Source organism: Nylanderia fulva, unplaced genomic scaffold (genome assembly GCF_048542155.1).
Source record: "Nylanderia fulva isolate GAGA-0341 unplaced genomic scaffold, ASM4854215v1 Scaffold882, whole genome shotgun sequence".
Lineage (NCBI taxonomy): Eukaryota > Metazoa > Arthropoda > Insecta > Hymenoptera > Formicidae > Nylanderia > Nylanderia fulva.
The window spans coordinates 1-7,500 of NW_028191007.1; the positions used below are offsets into that span (position 1 = coordinate 1).

At 59.2% G+C, this 7,500-nt stretch overlaps 1 pseudogene; it reads right to left on the minus strand.

Moving 5' to 3' along the window:
• Window positions 1-1,185, minus strand: LOC146719732 (small subunit ribosomal RNA; annotated as a pseudogene; the record flags this gene model as incomplete).
• Between the last annotated feature and the right edge of the window lie 6,315 nt (window positions 1,186-7,500).

Below are 7,500 nucleotides of genomic sequence, written 5' to 3' on the forward strand. Positions count from 1 at the left end.
TTTCCCGGAAGCTGCCCGCCGAGTCATCGGAGGAACTTCGGCGGATCGCTAGCTGGCATCGTTTATGGTTAGAACTAGGGCGGTATCTGATCGCCTTCGAACCTCTAACTTTCGTTCTTGATTAATGAAAACATTTTTGGCAAATGCTTTCGCTTCTGTCCGTCTTGTGACGATCCAAGAATTTCACCTCTAACGTCGCAATACGAATGCCCCCATCTGTCCCTATTAATCATTACCTCGGGGTTCCGAAAACCAACAAAATAGAGCCGAGGTCCTATTCCATTATTCCATGCACGCAGTATTCAGGCGAAGGTAGCCTGCTTTAAGCACTCTAATTTGTTCAAAGTAAACGTACCGGCCCGACTCGACACTCAGTAAAGAGCACCGCGACGGGATATTAGTTGGGCCGCCCCTCGCGAGGCTAAGCCCACCGGTAGGACGTCCCACATCACGCCAGTTAAACACCGCGAGCGGTGAACCGACGGTGTGCGACACAGATTCAACTAACGAGCTTTTTTTTATAACCGCCAACAACTTTAATATACGCTATTGGAGCTGGAATTACCGCGGCTGCTGGCACCAGACTTTGCCCTCCAATGGATCCTCGTTAAAGATTTAAAGTGTACTCAGTCCGATTACGGGGCCTCGGATGAGTTCCAGGATACTCGTTATTTTTTCGTCACTACCTCCCCGTGCCGGGAGTGGGTATTTGCGCGCCGCTGCCTGCCTTCCTGGATGTGGTAGCCGTTTTCTCAGGCTCCCTCTCCGGAATCGAACCCCCTGATTCCCCGTTACCCCGTTACAACCATGGTAGGCGGCAGAACCTACCATCGACAGTTGATAAGGACAGACATTTGAAAGATTGCGTCGCCGGTGCTAGACCGTGCGATCAGCACAAAGTTATTCAGATTCACCAAATAAACGGTGGACGAACGGCGAGCCGCCCGCCACCGATTGGTTTTGATCTAATAAAAGCGGTCCCTTCCATCACTGGTCGGGACTCTGTTTGCATGTATTAGCTCTAGGAATTACCACAGTTATCCAAGTAAATGTGGGTACAATCTAATGAACCATAACTGATTTAATGAGCCATTCGCGGTTTCACCTTAATTCGGCATGCACTGAGACATGCATGGCTTAATCTTTGAGACAAGCATATGGACTACTGGCAGGATCAACCAGGGAGCTTCGTGTTCGGTTACTCGCAAGGAGTAACTCGCGAGCGAGCCCGAAGACTCGTCGCTAGCTCTTTTTTCGCGCGCGCGCGCGTTCGATGCCGAAACAACCGACGCAGCGCGCGACACGCTCCGTATGTGCCATTTTATTTGCCGCCGGTCTTGCTCAGCCGGTCGGCGACACTCTGCTGTGTTTTAACGCTATTATGTAAGCGTACGAGAGAACGACGGAGGCGAGAGTAAACCCCGACGGACCGCCGCCTCTCCTCTTCTTCCTCCTCTCATCTCCGTTCAAAAATCCACAAGATCAAAATACTAGTGTTCTTATTCTCCCAAATGTTATGATGCGCGGTCTCGAGAGACCGCGCGATTCACCCTGACGCTAGATCGACGATGGCGATGCTTAGACGTCGAGGACTGTTCTGTCTGGTTCGTACGCGTTTAACCGCACACGACCAGCAATAAGATTTCGCTACGGCGTACAAAGCGAGCGGGAAGAAGCAACTCTTCCCGCAAACTCGTATCCGTGGAGTAGATGCTCGGTAAGCGCGACGATTCCGCTGCTGCGTACGAAACGAGAGGGAACCGCGCGGCCAACACACTAGAGGCGTGCGCGCCACATAAGAGCCATTCGGTCTTGCGACACCCGACTCGTGGCAATGCTGTGCTCGTAATAAATAAGTGTGCGTTAATTTTGCGCGCGTTCGGCGACGAACGAGAAGAGCCGCACCGTAATCCCCGGCGAAGAGGAATACGAGACGACGCGAGAGTCGAACGTACGTTCTCGCGAGACACGCAACCTCCAAGCATGAGAAGACTTGGCGGCGGCGCGTTCTGCGACGATCGTATATTATTTTTATATATTCGTGGTTTCCAAAATCAAACATTTTATATAAATGTTCTCTCTCCGTGTCAGAGTCGCGACTCGACAACAATCCGTTCTCGACCCGTTCGGGCGATTCTTCGTTTGTCAACGTCGAGAGCGCGACACGTACAATATTAATCTCTCCTACCTCTTATAGTACCCAACCGACCGGCCAAAGCGGTCGGCGACGGTACGGAGAGCGGTCGAAACACGCCTGAGTGGCGAGAGACTCGAGAAAGTACGTTTACGACTCGTCCGGACTCGCTCGACTCGTTCGACGCGCCGAGCGCGACGTATCTCTTATAGTACCCAACCGGCCGGCCAGGCGGTCGGCGACGCACGGTCCTACGCACGGCCGTATACGAGGCGCGAGCGCCGAAAGGCGCGTTCAATCGAGACATGTCGCGGAGAGCGAACGATCGAAAAGTCCTATTGTACGATAAAATATTATCACGATAGCCGTATGGCGAATGTCAAACAACGATAATTAGCATTAATTAAGAAGGAAACAAACGAAATGCCGGACAATAAGGTATAAGCACCGACGGTACCTCCGGGCCGGGCGGCACCTCCGGCCGGGCGGCACCTCCGGTCGGGCGGCACCTCCGGGCCGGGCGACACCTCCGGGAAACAGGCCGACCAGCGGCACCTCCGGGCCGGGCGGCACCTCCGACCGGACGGCACCTCCGGCCGGGCGGCACCTCCTCCGGCCGGCGGCACCTCCGGACGGCGACACCTCCGGGAACCAGGCCGACCGGCGACAACCTCCGGGCCGGGCGACACCTCGGAACATCGGCCGACCGCGGCACCTCCGGACCGGGCGACCACCTCCGGCAACCACGGCCCGACCGGCGACACCTCCGGGACGGGCGGCACCTCCGGACGAACCGAAATGAACTCTCGAAGTCAGACGACCGCCGGCGGTACCTCCGGAACACTTAACGACGATTTACGGCGCCGCAACGAGGAGAGCTACGTAAAAACGTTTCGGACGAAAGTTACTTACTATTCGGCGCTCAGCTCGACATAAGGGCGCTGTCCGATTACTAACTCGAAACGTGTCTCTCAAACCCACGTGTCGGAGACATATATTTCGAATTATTACGGATGATACGCAACACGCAAGCTGCGGTGTGACCGCGATTACGGTACGGAAACACTCGCCCGATGCGAAATCGCGCGCGCGGCAACCGAGACGGCTCGTTACGGGCGTGATTTTTATACAGTGCGGCAACACATAACGGCCGCGTCAACTTAGGGGACGGACGGCACCTCCGGGGACGGGCGACACCTCCGGGAACCACGGCCGACCGGCGACACCTCCGGGCCGGGAGCGACACATCCGGGAAACACGGCCCGACGGAGTCACCTCCGGGCCGGGCGACACCTCCGGCAACACACGGTCGACCCGGCGACACCTCCGGGACGGGCGGGACACTCCGGACGACCGAATGAAACTCTCGAAGTCAGACGAACGCCGGCGGTACTCTCCGGAACACTTAACGACGCTTTTACGGCGCGCCGCAACGAGGAGAGCTACGTAAAAACGTTTCGGACGAAAGTTACTTACTATTCGGCGCTCGCTCGAAATAAGGGCGCTGTCCGATTACACTCGAAACGTTCCTCAAACCACTGTCGGCAATATTTCGATTATACGGAATACCACCGCAAGTGCGTGCCGCAACGGTACGAACACCGCCCATGCGAAATCGCGCGCGCGCAACAACGGCCGTACGCGTGATTTACTCGGCCCACATACGGCCTCGTCACTAGGACGGACGGCACCTCCGGCGGCGACCGGAACCGCCGACCGCGACACCTCCGGGCCGGCGACACCTCCGGAACCGGCCGACCGCTCCCTCGGCCGGCGACACCTCCGCAACCACGTCCGGCGACACCTCGACGCGGCACCCTCGCGACCGATGACTTCGAAGTCACGACGCCGCGACTCCGGATTAACGATTAGCGCGCAACGAGAGGCTACGTAAACGTTCGGACGAGTTACTAATCGGCGCTCGCTCGCATAAGGCGCTGTCCGATTACTAACTCAAACGGCCTCAACCCACGTGTCGGAGCAATATTCGAATTATACGGATGAACGCACACGCAACTGCGGTGACCGCATTCGGTCGGAACACCCCGAGCGAAATCGCGCGCGCGGCAACCGAGACCTCGTACGGCGCGTGATAACCGGCGGGCCACTACGCCGCGTAACTTAGGACGGACCCCGGACGGGAACTACGTACGCCCCGGGCACGAACGTCGCGGACCTCCGGCGCCCACAACCCGGACCCGCCACCGGCGTACCCCCACTCCGCGGCGCGGACAACCTCCGCACCCCGAACCCGCCGCGCGATCCGGACCGGCGCCACTGCGGACGCACCGAGACACTCCGAACCAGACGACCCCGGCGGCCCCCGGAAAACCACGGACGTTACGCGCCGCAACGAGGACTACGAAAAACGTTTCGGACGAAATTACTACATTCGCGCTCGACTAGCGCGTCCCGATTACTAACGAACGTTTCACCCACGGCGGAGCATATATTTCGAATTATTCGGAAAGCACACCACTGCGTGCCGCATACTAGGACTCCGCCCATCGAAACGCCGCGCGGAACGGACACTCTTAGGCGTGATTAACGCGCACCACATAACGGCCGGCGTCAACTTGGACGGCGGCACCTCGACGGCGACACCTCCGTGAACACGGACGGCACCCTCCGGCCGGGCGAACCCTCGGAACACGGCCGACCGGGCGTCACCTCCGGGCCGGGCGACACCTCCGGCAACCACGGCCGACCGGCGACAACCTCCGGGACGGGCGGCACCTCCGGACGACCGAAAGAACTCTCGAAGTCAGACGACCGCCGGCGGTACCTCGGAACACTACGCGATTACGGCCGCCGCAACAGGAGAGCTACGTAAAACGTTTCGGACGAAAGTTACTTACTATTCGGCGCTCGCTCGACATAAGGGCGCTGTCCGATTTACTAACCGAAACGTGTCTCTCAACCCACGTGTCGGAGACATATATTTCGAATTATTACGGATGATACGCAAACGCAAGCTGCGGTGACCGCGATACGTCGGAAACTCGCCCGGCAATCGCGCGCGCGACGGCGTCGTTACGGGCGTGATATACGGCGGCCCAATTACGGCGGCGTCACTTAGGGCGGACGGCACCCTCCGGGAACCGGGCGACCCTCGGGAACAGCCGCCGGCACACCCCGGGCCGTGCGACACCTCCGGAACCACGCGACCGGCGCACCTCCGGCGGCGACCCTCCGGAACCAGCGCGACCGGCGACCTCCGGACGCGGCACCTCGCGACCGAATAACTTCGTCAGAGTACTCCGGCGCCTCCGGAAACCTTACGATTTACGCGCCGCAACGAGAAGCTCGGTAAAATTTTCCCAAGTTATTACTATTCGGCGCCGCTCGACATAAGGGCGCTGTCCGATTACTAACTCGAAACGTGTCCTCAACCACGTGTCGGAGCTATTCGAATTATTACGGATATAGCACACCGCACTGCGGACGCACCTCCGACGGCCACCTCCGAACCAGGCGCCGCCTCCGGCGGCGACACTCCGACGCCGACCGCGCACTCCGCAACCCGCGACGGACCTCCGACGCGGCACTCCGACGACCGAACCTCATCAACGACCGCGCGGTACTCGAACCTTACACTTACGGCCGCACGAGAAGCTAGTAAACTTTCGGCAAATTACTAATTCCGCTGCTCGATAAGCGCTGCCGTACTATCAATGTCTCTACCACTGTCGGACTATATTTCGATTATACGATGAACACGCAACTGCGTGACGCGATACGGTAAAACTCCCCACAACGGCGGCACGGACGCTCGTTACGCTGATTATCTGCGACCTACCGGCGCACTTAGAGACGACCCCGGGGCGACCCGACCCGCCCCGCACTCCGCCGGGGACCGGCAGGCGACCGCGCACCGCGGCGCACCCGCGCCTGGCCGCGTCTCCGGTAACAAGGGCGAAGAGTAACTCGCCGACTCCGTCCGCTGCCACGGGTGACGACGTGACCGCGATTCGTACGGAACACTCCCGATGCGAACGCGCGGCGGCAACCCAACGCTCGTACGGCGTGATATACGTGCGGAACACACGGCCGCGTCAACTTAGGACGGACGCACCTCCGGACAGGGCGACACCTCCGGGAAACCACTGCCGACGGCGACACCTCCGGGACCAGGTCGGCCATCCTCCGGGCAACCACTCCGGCCGACCGGGACACCTCCGGGACGGCGGCACCTCCGGACGACCGAATGAATCCTCGAAGTCAGACGACCGCCGGCGGTACCCTCCGGAACACTTAACGACGATTTACGGCGCCGCAACGAGGAGAGCTACGTAAAAACGTTTCGGACGAAAGTTACTTACTATTCGGCGCTCGCTCGACATGAAGGGCGCTGTCCGATTACTAACTCGAAACGTGTCTCTCAAACCCACGTGTCGGAGACATATATTTCGAATTATTACGGATGATACGCAACACGCAAGCTGCGGTGACCGCGATTACGGTACGGAACACTCGCCCGATGCGAAATCGCGCGCGCGGCAACCGAGACGGCTCGTTACGGGCGTGATTATACGTGCGGCACCACATAACGGCCGGCGTCAACTTAGGGGACGGACGGCACCTCCGGGACGGGCGACACCTCCGGACGACCGAATGATTTCACCAAGTCCGTCGCCCGCCGGCGGTACCTCCGGGCACTTGACGGCGAGTAGCGCCGCTACGAGGAGATAATGCTACGATACGGAAATACGTTTCGGACAAAGGTTTCGTACTTTTCGACGCTCCGCACGACCGCGCGACACGATTATTACGATATCTGCTAATTCCCGGCTACCACTCGTCGGATGCACAATCTTCGAGATTCTACGACCGATACGTGGACGAATGCAGGCAGGATGCCGATAAGCGAAGCCGGAGTGTTTGCACGAATAAACTTTCCGATGCGTCCTCATTTAATTAATCTCATTTAGCTCGCTCGTTAGCGGTACACAGGCGAGAACTCGGGAACAGCGCAAGTTCGCTCGCGGCGCGTTGCTCTCGCCGGCGAGCGAGAAATTTTTCCAGGCCCGATAGCGGCGTGTTGCCTTGATTACGGGCGATACCTCCCGGCGGCACGCGCCGCCCGTAACCCAGTACGATCGCGGCGTGTTGCTTCGTTGGCGGGCGACACCTCCGCGGCACGCGCCGCTCGTAACCCAAGTCCGATCGCGGCGTTTGCATTCGTTGGCGGGCGACACTCCGGCGGCACGCGCCGCCCGTAAACCCAGTCCGATCGCGGCGTGTTGCTTTTGGTTGGCGGGCGACAACCTCCGGCCGCACAAGCCGCTTTTTCCAATTCACTCGCGGCGTGTTGCTTTCGCCGGGCGAGCGACAAATTCGTCCAAGTCGCTCGCGGCGTGTTGCTT